The sequence below is a fragment of the Narcine bancroftii genome, chromosome 4 (assembly GCF_036971445.1).
Source record: "Narcine bancroftii isolate sNarBan1 chromosome 4, sNarBan1.hap1, whole genome shotgun sequence".
Lineage (NCBI taxonomy): Eukaryota > Metazoa > Chordata > Chondrichthyes > Torpediniformes > Narcinidae > Narcine > Narcine bancroftii.
This window is the reverse complement of record NC_091472.1, coordinates 100,845,562-100,858,315: the sequence shown is the minus strand read 5'-3', so window position 1 is coordinate 100,858,315 and position 12,754 is coordinate 100,845,562. Positions and strand designations below refer to the sequence as shown.

Below are 12,754 nucleotides of genomic sequence, written 5' to 3'. Positions count from 1 at the left end.
AAAAAGAAATAGTGTATATCATGGCTAATGTGATTTATGGTGTGAAAAATAAAAAATTTATAAGGAAAAAAAAACTATCTATCCCCCTCATAATCTTAAATACCTCTATCAAATCCCCCTCAACCTTCAACGCACATATCCCACAGTTGCAGAAATTTAATTCAAAACATGATCAGCTCCTTTAATGGGCCATTTAAAGCCCGTATGGATCTATAGACACGAGGACCAGGCGTATGGACCTGTGGAGCAGAGCTGTGTCCTGCTCCTTGCTCTCCGCTCTCCCGGGTTTGCAGCTCAGAGATTAAAATTCAGAAAGTAGACAAGCAAAGTGGAGCAATATTGGTGGAGGATTTCCCTCAGAATGGGAAGAAAGTCCAGGAGTGTATTCAGATAGCTTCCTGTAATGATATATTCCAGAATGAACAAGGGAACTATATCATATTTTTTAGTGAATAATGAGCCAGAATTGGTTGACAGTCCATGTTGGGGAGGAGTGAATTTCCTTATTTCCCTAATAATTAGCTACAGTAATAATATCACTTCCCCAATTTCTGTGTTCTTATTAACAACCTTGTTCTCCGGCATAATTGAAAAAAAGTGTTGAATTTGACACCTCCTGTAAGTTTCTTCTTGTATTTCGGTTTTTGGAAGATCCCTGCGTGTTGTGACATTGTGTTGCTGTTGCAATTCGCTGCCTGTGGTCTGGTCTTCTTGCCTGGACAGCCATTTCATCAGCTCATCCAAAAGATGCAGCGCTCCCTCAGTACAGGCCTTCCTTCCCTGCTCTATGAGTCAGTACAGAAACATCAACCTCCAACGTGTACTTAGATTTCCTGCTGACTTTCTTTAAGGCCCACACAGACATGGAGTGAATACTCACAACCTGCTCTTGGAATTAACTCAGATTTCCTGCTGTCTTTCTTTAAGGCCCACACAGACACGGAGTGAATACTCACAACCTGCTCTTGGAATTAAACAAGAAAGTCTGCAAATACTGGGGTCAAGTGCTGGAGAAACCTAGGTAATGCTGCATCCACGGGCAATGAAGGATAACTAACATTGGGCCTGGCCCCTGAGCCCTTCATCGCGAAGGTTCCAGGCTCAAAATATCAATTACTCTTACTTCCTATTGATGTTTCATGACCTGCTGAGTTTCTCCAGCACGTTTGTGTATCATGACCTGCTCTGCTTATCTACTAATAATACACATTGAGCACAGACAAATCATAATTTACAGTTTGATTAAACAGGAGGAACTTCAGAAATCAGCCTTATGAATCAAGAACATTTTCTTATCAACTTTTTTTCTTTTAAATAGGTCTAATTAATTAATTATTAAATATTAATTCAAAGAAGAAACATGCATTTACATTTTTTGCCAGGAAGTTGCTCCTACTTCAGTTAACAGTTCATGAACCAGCAGCCAATTAACTCTTTCACTTCTGCCCACCAACCCACATTCTGAAAACCTTCCGGTTTGGCTCTGAAACAGTGGATTCCAAGTTGCTAACTGTCAGAACTTGTTTCAGGTGCTGAATGGGTGGATGGGAAAAGATCAGTGTGAAGCAGCATGGAAACAGGCTCTGAAGCCCAACTCATCCATGCAGTCCCATTTACCTGCTTTTGTTCCATATCCCTTTAAACCTTTCCTATCCACACACCCAGCTAAATGCCTTTTTAATGTTCTCATCGTGCCTCCTCCACCACCTTCTTCTGGCAGCTTGTTCCTCATACCCATAACCATCTCTGTGGAAAAAGTTTCCCCACAGGCCCTTGTTTTCCCTCTCCTCAAATCTAGATCTTCTAGTTTCAGACACCCTATCTTGGGAAAAAGACTGTGACCATCCACCTTATCAGTGCCCCTCATCAAGCACTGTAAGACCACTCCTCAGCCTCCTTTGCTCTAAGGAAAACAGCCCCAGTCTATCCAGTCTCTCTAATAATTCTAGCCTTCCAGGTCCAGTAACATCCTCGTGAATCTTTTCTGCACCATTTCTACCTTAATGACATCCTTCCTTTAGCTAGGTGACCAGAACCGCATACCACATTCACTCACAGGCTTCATTATGACTGTTATGCAAGAAAGTCTGCAGATGCTGGGGCCAAGTGCATTACACAAAAGTGCTGGAGAATCTCAGCAAGTTATGCAGCATCCATAGGGTAACCAACGTTTCATGCCTGAGCCTTTGGAATCTCTTTATAGGAGTTGTGTTAACAGAGAAGATAGTGGCATCCAGTGGAACAGCTAGTGGAGTCGCTGTCTCCCAACACCAGAGACCTGGGTTCAATTCTGACTCTGTCTATGTGGAGTCTGCAAGATTTTCCTGTGACCACGTGTTTCCCATGGGTGCTCTGATTTCCTCCTGCATCTCCTGGTTGGAAGGTTAATTGGCTGCTGGGGTGCAGCTGTGTGAAGAATCTGATAGGAATCTGCAGAGTATAAAATGGATTATTATCAGATTAGTGTAAATAGGTGGTTGATAGGTCAGTGTGGATTCAGATCCTCTCTGGTGCTGTACTCTCCATGACTCTATGTTTTTAAAGGTGCATACAGAAGCAGGCCCATTACCTCTGTGTTGACCATAATGCTAAATTAAATTATATCTCTTCTTCCTGTACATGATTTACATCCCTCCACTCCTTGTATAATCATTTGTGGAATTTTTTATAAATTCATCGTAAAATAAAATAGATTAAAATTATCTGGAAATGTTCATAAAGTTAGAACTTTAACTGTAAAGACTGCCCTTCAGGATTGATGACCCCACTTAATTTCTTAAACCTACAATGTGGAAGTCTGACTTATCATACCTGTTGAATCCCCCAAGTACAGTGCAGGTAGATATGGTGGTGAAGAAGGCATTGGGCCTTCAGTGTTCAGGGCACTGAGAACAGGAGATGGGACATCATGTTACAACCATGATGTTGGGGAGACCACGGAGTATTGTGTGCAGTTCTGGTCACCTAGCTATAGGAAAGATGCCATTAAGCTGGAAAGAATGCAGAAAACTTGGTGCAGCAGGGTTAGTGTGGTGTAGTGGTTAGTACAACTGCTGTTGTGTGTAGGAGTTAGTGTTCTCCCCGTGACCTTGTGGGTTTCTTCTGGGTGCTCCGGTTTTCTCCCACATTTCAAAGACGTATAGGATTAGTAGGTTAATTGGTCATATTGGTGTATTTGGGCAGTATGGATGTGGGCCAGATGGGCCTGTAACCATGCTGTATCTCTAATTTAAATTAAAAAAAATAATAATTAAACAATTCAGCAGAATGTAACTGCAGCTGGTAATTTTGAATTATGAGTAGAGGTTGGATAGGCTGAAACTTTTCTCCATGGATCATAGAAGGCTAAAGGGGGAACTTATAGAGAACAGAATAGATGTATAAAAGTTGTTTACCATGGTGGGAGAGTCTAGGATAAGAGTACACAACTTCAGGATTGAAGTGCATCCATTTCGAATAGGAGGAATTTCGTGAGCCAGAGGGTGGTAAATCTGTGGAATTTGTTGCCACAAGTGTTTGTGGAGGCCAGGTTATTGGGTGTATTTAAGAGAGAGATTGATAGGTTCTTGATTATCCAGGGCATCAAACGAGATGGGGGGAAGACTAGGCAGTGGAGCTGAGTGGATCAGCTTGTGATTAAATGGTGAGGCAGGCTCGATGGGCTGAATGGCCTATTTCTGCTCTGATGCCTTACGGACTTGTTTATAAAATCATGGGGGCATAGATAGGGGAAATAGCGATAGTCCTTTTCCATGGTTAGGGGAAAGCTAGAGGGGATAGGTTTAAGGTAACCTGTTTTCATGCTATAAAAATCTGTGACTATGACCTCATAAGCATAATTTAAAATAGTTGGAGGTTTGATTCATTTGATAGGAATCTCTGCTGAGATTTTCCTGCAGCAGAAAATAAAAAAAAGCAGAAAGTGACAGAAATATTTAGCAGGTCAGGCAGCGTTTGTGCAAAGAAAGACACAATCAATGTTTCCGATCAACGGTCTTCCGTCAGAACACTGGCTCTCCGCGACAGAACTTGAGCCAGACCTGCTCTATCCAGCCTGAAGCATGAGCTCATTTTCTCTCCCTATCCCAGCCTCACTTGATGCTAATCCCAGCCATTTCCATTTTCATTTCAGATTTACAGCCCCTGCAGTTTTCACATGACTTCCAAAAACCAGTTGTGAAGACACACTTGCAAAATGTGAGCACAACTTCAAATTATTATGCACAGATCCATCATTCTTTTTGATTGTAAAGATCTTGGTGGCTACAAAAATGCTATTTCTTGGCATTTTAAGGCAAGATTTCATGAGAAATGTTTCCAAATTGCAGTGGCAGGAAACAGCAAAAGGTATTTTTCTTATTTGTATTTCAGCATGTCCCTGTAATACACACTAGAGCCCTGCTTTATACACAAGCCCCTGTTCCACTGGCATCCTGTCCCAGGAATTAACTGGGAATTTACTGGGATAGGGACCAGTGGAAAAGGAACATATTCCGAACACTGGCATCAAATGATAGCATTTTACACTGGGTATTAACCACCTCTACCCCATCTCATATCCCCGGCATTTGCTAATGCCAGAGTGCTGATAAAACCAATGGAAAAGGGACAGCAGAAAGTCACCCGTTTCCAGTTGAAGGTCGTACACTCCGATCCCTGGGGATGAGTAGGTTCAGTGGAAAAGCAATAAGTGTCCCAGTTAAGGGTTGCCCAGTGGAAAGAGCACAAAGAGCTTCCTATCCCAAACACTGCACATCCAATTATCTGGGATGCCAGTGGAAAAGGGGATACAATTACTTCTCATTAGTAATGCTGACTGCAAAAGAAGTCAGTCCATTTCTGATGGGATGGGTCTCTGAGAAATGTTAGTTCCTACAGCTTTTTTTTGTTGAATTCAAAGTTTGTCAATAAACAGATGTACTCGTTTGGATACTGTGGGAAGATAACTCATCACGTGAAGGCAGCAGCAACTAAGTTCATGATACTGTTAGGTCTCTGCTGCACAGGAGGTCAGGAGAGAGAGTGGCAGAGCTCACATGGTAAGGTCTCTCCGACCACAAGAGTGCCATTGGTGGGCACTTCTGTTGGTAGCAATGATAAAGGTAAAAAAAATAGGATGAGGTTTTACAAACTGAACTTAAGGAGTGAGGAGATAAATTATGAAGAAGGACTTTGAAGGTAGTAATCTCAGGATTACTACTTGTGTTAGTGCTTGGAATTGCAGAATAGTCAAGATGAATACCTGACTTGAGCAGTGGTGCTGTACAAAGGGGTATGATTTGGTGAGCATTATAGAAACATGGTTGCAGGGTGGAGATGAGTGGGAATTAAAAATTGGGTAATTTGGAAGGTTGGCTGGAAGGTAAAGGAGGTGGGATAGAGCTCTTAATTAAGGATGAGGTCAGGCCAATAGTGAGAGATGGTACAAGATCTAAGGAGCAGAATGTTGGATCCATCTGAGGAAAGATAGGAATAGAAAGAGAAAAAAATCACTAATGGGAGTTGTCTCTGGGCCACTAAATAACAGCATGCAATGGCACATCTACATTTACTCTGTCAATCTCCCTCATTCAAAACTCTTCTCATTCTTTCATGGTTCAGGGAATAAAGCCCTAATCTATTTAACCTTTACCTGTATCTCAGTTCCTGAAGTCTGGGCAACATCCTAGTAAATATTCTTTGCACTTTTTCTAACTTGTGGATATATTTCCTGTAGTTAGGTGACCAAAACTGCAGACAAATATGACCTCACCATCGACTTATACAACTTTAACAATAACATAACATACCAACTCCTGTACTCAATACTTTGATTTCTGAAGCTCAATATGCCAAAAGCTCTCTTTACAGCCCAACTACCTGTGACACCACTTTCATGGAATTATGAATCTATATTCCCAGATCCCTCTGTTCTACTGCACTCCTCAATGCCCTACCATTTACTGTTTCTTCATTTCTTGCCCTACCATTTCTTGGTTTGTCCTTCCAACATGCAAAAACTCACACTTGTCTGCATTAAGTTCCATCTGCCATTTTTCAGCCCATTTTTCCAGCTGGTCCAGATCTCTCTGCAAGCTTTGAAAACCTTCTTTACTGTTCACAATGCCTCAATTTACTACATTATCATCCAGATAATTGATATAGATGACAAACAACAATGGTCCCAGCACTGATCCCTGAGGCACACCACTAGTCCTCCAGTCTGAGAAGCAATCATCCACCACTACTCTCTGGCTTCTCCTGTTATATATTCACTATGAATATCTAACATCTGAACTTTCCTGACTAACCCATGTGGGACCTTGTTAAATGCTTTACTAAAGTCCATGTAGACAAAATCCACAGGCTTTCCTTTATCAACTTTCCTGGTTACCTCCTTGAAAAACTCTATAAGATTAGTTAAACTCAACCTACCAAGCACAAGCCATGTTGACTATACCTAATCAGTTCCTGGCTATCCAAATAATTGTATATCTGATCTCGTAGAACATCTTTCAATAATTTACTATTGCCGTCAGGCTCACCTACCTATAATTTCCAGGATACTTTAGGAGCATTTTTTAAAAACAATTGAACAAATATGAGCTACCCTCCAATCCTCTGGCATCACACTTGTGGCTAAGGACATTTTAAATATTTAGATAAATATTTCTGCCAAAGCCCCTGCAGTTTCTATACTAGCCTCCCTCAAGGTCCAAGGGAATATCTTGTCAGGCCCTGGGATTTATCCACCCTTATTTGCTTTCAGATAGCAAGCACTTCCTCATTTTTAATTTGTATAGGTGACCTCACTGCTTGTTTTCCTTACTTCTCATGACTCAGTTTCCTGAGTGAATACTGATGAAAAAAAATTTACGATCTCCCCCCCATCTCTTTTAGCTTCATACAAAGCTGACCAATCTGATCTTCAAGGGGACCAATTTTGTCCCTTACTATCCTTTTGCTTTTAGTATACCTGTCAAAACCCTTAGAATTTTCCTTCACATTGTTGGCCAAAGCAATTTCATGTCTTCTTTTAGCCTTCATGATTTCTTGAGGTTTTTCTTGCATTTTTTAATACTCTTCAAATACCTCATTTGCTCCATGTTGCCTATACCTGTTATACATCTCTCTCTTCTTCCGAACCAGATCCCCAATATCCCTCGAAAACCAAGGTTTCCTATAGCTTCTAACCTTGCTTTTAATCCTGACAGGAATATTCAAACTCTGTACTCTCAAAATTTAAGCCTTGAAAGTCCTCCTCTTACCTCACACATCCTTTTGAGAAAACAACCTTTCCCAATCCACGCATTCTAGATCCTTTCTCATTTCCTCAAATTGCCCTTTCTCCAATTTAGAATCTCAACCCAAGGCCTATCCTTCTCCATAATTAACTTGAAATTAATGGAATTATGATTACTGGATCCAAAATGTTCCCCTACACCTACTTCTGTCACCTCTCCTGTCTCACTCCCTGATATGAGATCCAGTATTGCACTTTCTCCAGTTGATATCTCTATATATTGATTTATAAAACTTTCCTAAACACTTGACAAACTCCAAGCTATCCAGCCCTTTTAAAGTCTGAGAGTCCTAGTCAATATGTGAAAAATTAAAATCTCCCAGGCTATCACAATCTTATGTTTCATGCAGCTGCCTGCTTTCTTTCTATAGATTTGCTCCTCTAATTCTCATTGACTATTGGACAGCATATAATACAACCCCATAAATGTGCTCACACCTTTCCCGTTCCTCATTAGGCCCCGTAGATGAGCCCTATTGTTTGTCCTGCCTGAGCACAGCTATGATATTTATTCTGATGAGCAATGCAACTCCTCCCACTTTCATTCCACACCACCCTCCCCCCACCCCCCCAACCCCAGTTCTATCATGTCTAAAACAATGGAAGCCTGGAACATTGAGCTGCCAGTCCTTCCCCTCCTGCAACCAAGTTTCACTAATGGTTACAATGTCATAATTTGTAGATAGTGTTGCTGTTATACCAACCCACACAGTCATCAGTTTAAAGTGAGTTGAGCAGGGGGCAAAGAACATAGCCTTGTGATGCTCAGGTACTGATGGAAATTGTTGAGGAGATGTTCTTACAAATCCTCACTGATTATAGTCTGGAGGTGAGAAAATCAAGGATCCAATTACACAGTGAGGTGTTGAGTACCAGGGCTTGCAGTTTGCTGATCAATTTTGAGGGGATGATGGTGTTAACTGCCTAACTGTGGTCAATAAAGAGCATCCTGATGTACGTATCTTTACTGTCCAGGTGTTCCAGGACTTTGTGTAGAGCCAGTGAAATGGCATCTGCCATAGACTTATTGCTACAATAAGCAAATTGGAACAAAAGTATATTTCAATAAAAAAAAACAAGGACAGTAAGGGTGGGGAGAGCCAGCCTTGGATAACTAGGAAATAAAAGAAGACAAGAAATTAAAAGATCATGCAAATTATGTAGTGCGAGATTGGAAGAAGAGGAAAACTTTAAAATGCAACAAGGAATCACTCAGCAAGAAATAAAGAAAGGAAAGAGAGGTTATAATCTAGTACAAAATATGAAAACAAATAGGAAAGGTTTTTCTAATTATATAAAATGGAAAAGGGTGACTAAAGTGAACATAAGTCCCTTGGAAGATAAAAAGATCGAATTAATATTGGGTAATGTGGAAATGGCTGAGGCTTTGAATAACTATCTTGTGTCAGTCTTCATAGTGGACGACAGGCTAATATGCTAAAGACTGATGGGATGTGAGGATCTCGATATAATTGCTATCATTAAAGAGGTTGTGCTGAGCAAACAAGTGAGTCTAAAAGTAGATACGTCCTCTGATTCTGATGGAACGGACCCCAGGGTTTTGAAAGAAATGGAAGATGTTATAGAAGAGACGTTGTGGCAATTTATCAAAATCCCTCAGTCCTGGTCGAAAAACTACAAACTCTAGGCCTCTGTATCCCCCTCTGCAACTGGATCCTTGATTTTCTCATCGGAAGTCCACAGTCAGTACGAATTGGAAACAACGTCTCCTCCTCACTGATTATACTGATTATCAACACAGGTGTACCCCAAGGATGCGTGCTCAACCCACTGTTCTACTCACTATGCACCCATGACTGTGTGGCCAGGCACAATTCCAATGCCATCTACAAGTTTCCCGACAACACCACAGTTGTCGGCAGAATCACAAATGGCAATGAGAAAGCATACAGGAGGGAGGTAGATCAGCTCATTGAAAGGTGCAATGATAACAACCTTGTACTAAACATCAGCAAAACCAAGGAGATGATTGTGGACTTCAGGAGAAAGTCAGGGGAACATGACCCAGTCCTCATTGAGGGCTCAGTAGTTGAGAAGGGTGAAGAGGGTCAAATTTCTGGGGGTCAACATCTCTGAGGAGCTGTCCTGGAGCCATCACGTTGATGCAATCAGAAAGAAGGCTCGCCAGCGGCTATACTTTGTGAGGAGTCTGAGGTGATTCAGTATGATACTGGAGACTTTTGTAAACTTCTACAGATGTACTGTGGAGAGTATTTTGACCAGATGCATCACAGCTTGGTATGGAGGCGCCAACTCTTAAGACAAGAATAAACTTTAGAGGGTTGTTAACTTGACCTGTGACGTCACAGCCACCAGACCTCATTCCATCAAGGATATCAACATCTGTAGCAAAAAAATGTATAATGTCAACTCGGAAATCAGAAGAGAGCCTGAGAGTACAGCAATGGTACATGGAAATTAATAAATGTATTCCATTGGAAAAAATAACATATAATTTAAAAAATAAAGTCACATTATTTGAACAAATTTGGGAACCGTACATGGAACACAACAGAGAGGGCCTACCGCAGACTTCCACCCCCTAAAATGATAGAATGAAAAGAAGACGAAATGAACTGACCCAGTGTGTAAAAGTAGATGACAAAATTTTCTGTTTATTTTCATTGTGTGATGACATTGTTTAATGGGTTTATTGTATTCTATATGTTGAACATTTAATGGATTTGGAGGGGGGTGGGAGGGAGGGAGGGAAGGGAGGGGGGAAAAAAGGGAGAAAATGATACTGTGTATATTCAAGAGGGAAATGTCACAGGGGCCGGTGCTGGGCCCGCAAGTGTTCACAATATATATCAACTGTTTGGAAATGGGAACTGAGTGTGTTATGTATTTGATGTTTCAAGGACAAACACTGCACACTGAGACATGGTGATTCATTCACCAAGTCATTGAATATAGTCTTTCAGTCACTCTGGAGGACGCTTTTCTCTCTTTGATTGTCTGAGAGGTGAACTCTACCGGGGTACTTTGCCACTTCTCCGAACTATTTGCCTTTGGGGGTAATAGCTTGGTTGATGGTGAGGACTGTGAATTTGTCTTTGGCGAACCCCCCCATTAGAGCGTGGTGTAGGACTGTAGAATCGAGCAGGATGTGGTGTAGAGCTGCTTGGTTAAGATGTTGGAGAGGTGCTCTGTTGAATTGTGGGACAGCTTGTCTGAGGGCAGCTTGGTTGGGACGGAATTTCATTTCTTTTTTTTTTAATTTTTTATTTTTCACACCATAAATCACATTAACCATGGTACACACTTTTTCCTTTTCACACATATACAGTGCCATTTTCTCCCCCCCCCCTCCTCCCATCCCACCTTCCCTACCTCCCCCCTCCCGTCCATTTAAGGTATAAAATCTAGGATACATTAAACCAGTCAGACAATGTTGTCATTCAATAAAAATACACCAGAAATTCCACTGAGTCCATTCTTTTCATTTCCTTTTCCTTCCGTTAACTTAGGTAGTGATTGTCCCCGGTAGGTTTTCGCTATTGTGTTTAATGTAAGGCTCCCATATTTGTTCGAATATTTCAATATTATTTCTTAAACTATATGTTATTTTTTCTAATGGAATACATTTATTCATTTCTATATACCATTGTTGTATTTTCAAATTATCTTCCAATTTCCAGGTTGACATAATACATTTTTTTGCTACGGCTAGAGCTATCTTAACAAATCTTTTTTGTGCATCCTCCAAATCAATTCCAAATTCTTTGTTTTTTATGTTACTTAGGAGGAAGATCTCTGGATTCTTTGGTATATTGTTTTCTGTTATTTTATTTAATATCTGATTTAGATCTTCCCAAAATTTTTCTACTTTCTCACATGTCCAGATTGCATGAATTGTTGTTCCCATTTCTTTTTTACATCGAAAACATCTATCAGATACTGTTGGGTCCCATTTATTTAACTTTTGAGGTGTAATGTATAGCCTGTGTATCCAGTTATATTGTATCATACGTAACCTCGTATTTATTGTATTTCTCATCGTTCCAGAGCATAACTTCTCCCATGTTTCCTTTTTTATCTTTATATTTAAATCTTGTTCCCATTTTTGTTTAGTTTTACCATTTGTTTCCTCATTCTCCTTTTCTTGCAGTTTAATATACATATTTGTTATAAATCTTTTGATTATCATTGTATCTGTAATCACATATTCAAAGTTACTTCCCTCTGGCAAACTCAAACTGCTTCCTAATTTATCCTTCAAGTAGGATCTCAATTGGTAATATGCCAGCGCTGTATCTTGAGTTATATTGTATTTATCTTTCATTTGTTCAAAGGATAAGAATCTATTTCCTGAAAAACAATTTTCTATTCTTTTAATCCCTTTTTTCTCCTATTCTCTAAAGGAAAGGTTATCTATTGTAAAAGGGAGTAACTTGTTTTACGTCAATATTAGTTTTGGTAATTGATAATTTGTTTTATTTCTTTCTACATGAATCTTCTTCCAAATATTGAGTAGATGATGTAATACTGGAGAACTTCTATGTTGTACCAATTTTTCATCCCATTTATATAATATGTGTTCCGGTATCTTTTCCCCTATTTTATCTAATTCTAATCTAGTCCAATCTGGCTTTTCCCTTGTTTGATAAAAATCTGATAGGTATCTTAATTGTGCGGCTCTATAATAATTTTTAAGATTTGGCAGTTGTAAGCCTCCTTGTTTATACCATTCTGTTAATTTATCTAGTGCTATCCTCGGTTTCCCCCCTTTCCATAAAAATTTCCTTATTATTTTCTTTAACTCCTTGAAGAATTTCTCTGTCATGTGTATTGGCAATGCCTGAAATAGGTATAATATCCTTGGAAAAATGTTCATTTTAATACAGTTTATCCTTCCTATTAGTGTTAGTGGTAAATCTTTCCAATGCTCTAAATCGTCCTGTAATTTTTTCATTAGTGGATAATAATTGAGTTTATATAGTTGGCTGAGATTTTTATTTATTTGTATACCTAGGTATCTTATTGCTTGCATTTGCCAACTAAATGGTGATTCCTTCTTAAATTTTGAGAAATCCGCATTATTCATAGGCATTGCTTCACTTTTATTTACGTTGATCTTGTAACCTGACACTTCTCCATATTCCTTCAATTTCTTATATAATTCTTTTATTGATAGTTCTGGTTCTGTTAAGTGTACTATAACATCATCCGCAAATAAACTGATTTTATATTCCTTGTCTTTTATTTTTATCCCTTTTATATTATTTTCTGTTCTTATCAATTCTGCTAGTGGTTCTATAGCTAACGCAAACAATAAAGGTGATAGTGGGCATCCCTGCCGTGTTGACCTGCTTAAGTTAAATTGCTTTGATACATGTCCATTTACTGTCACTTTCGCTAATGGTCCCTTATATAATGCTTTAATCCAATTAATATACTTCTCCGGTAAACTGAATTTTTGCAATACTTTGAACAAATAATTCCATTCTA

General features: G+C 39.6%; 1 protein-coding gene across 2 annotated transcripts in view; it reads left to right on the top strand.

Annotated features, from left to right (window-relative positions):
- Positions 1-12,754, top strand: part of LOC138759910 (5-hydroxytryptamine receptor 1E) — a 45,510-nt gene that overhangs the window by 16,260 nt on the left and 16,496 nt on the right. Inside the window, exons 2-3 of one of the 2 annotated variants that reach the window (XM_069930413.1) lie at positions 928-1,021; positions 4,133-4,197. The exons of the other annotated variant lie outside the window; for it this stretch is intronic. The gene's annotated coding sequence lies outside the window, so the exon portion shown is untranslated. The remainder of the gene's footprint in view (positions 1-927; positions 1,022-4,132; positions 4,198-12,754) is intronic. 2 annotated transcript variants of the gene reach the window in all.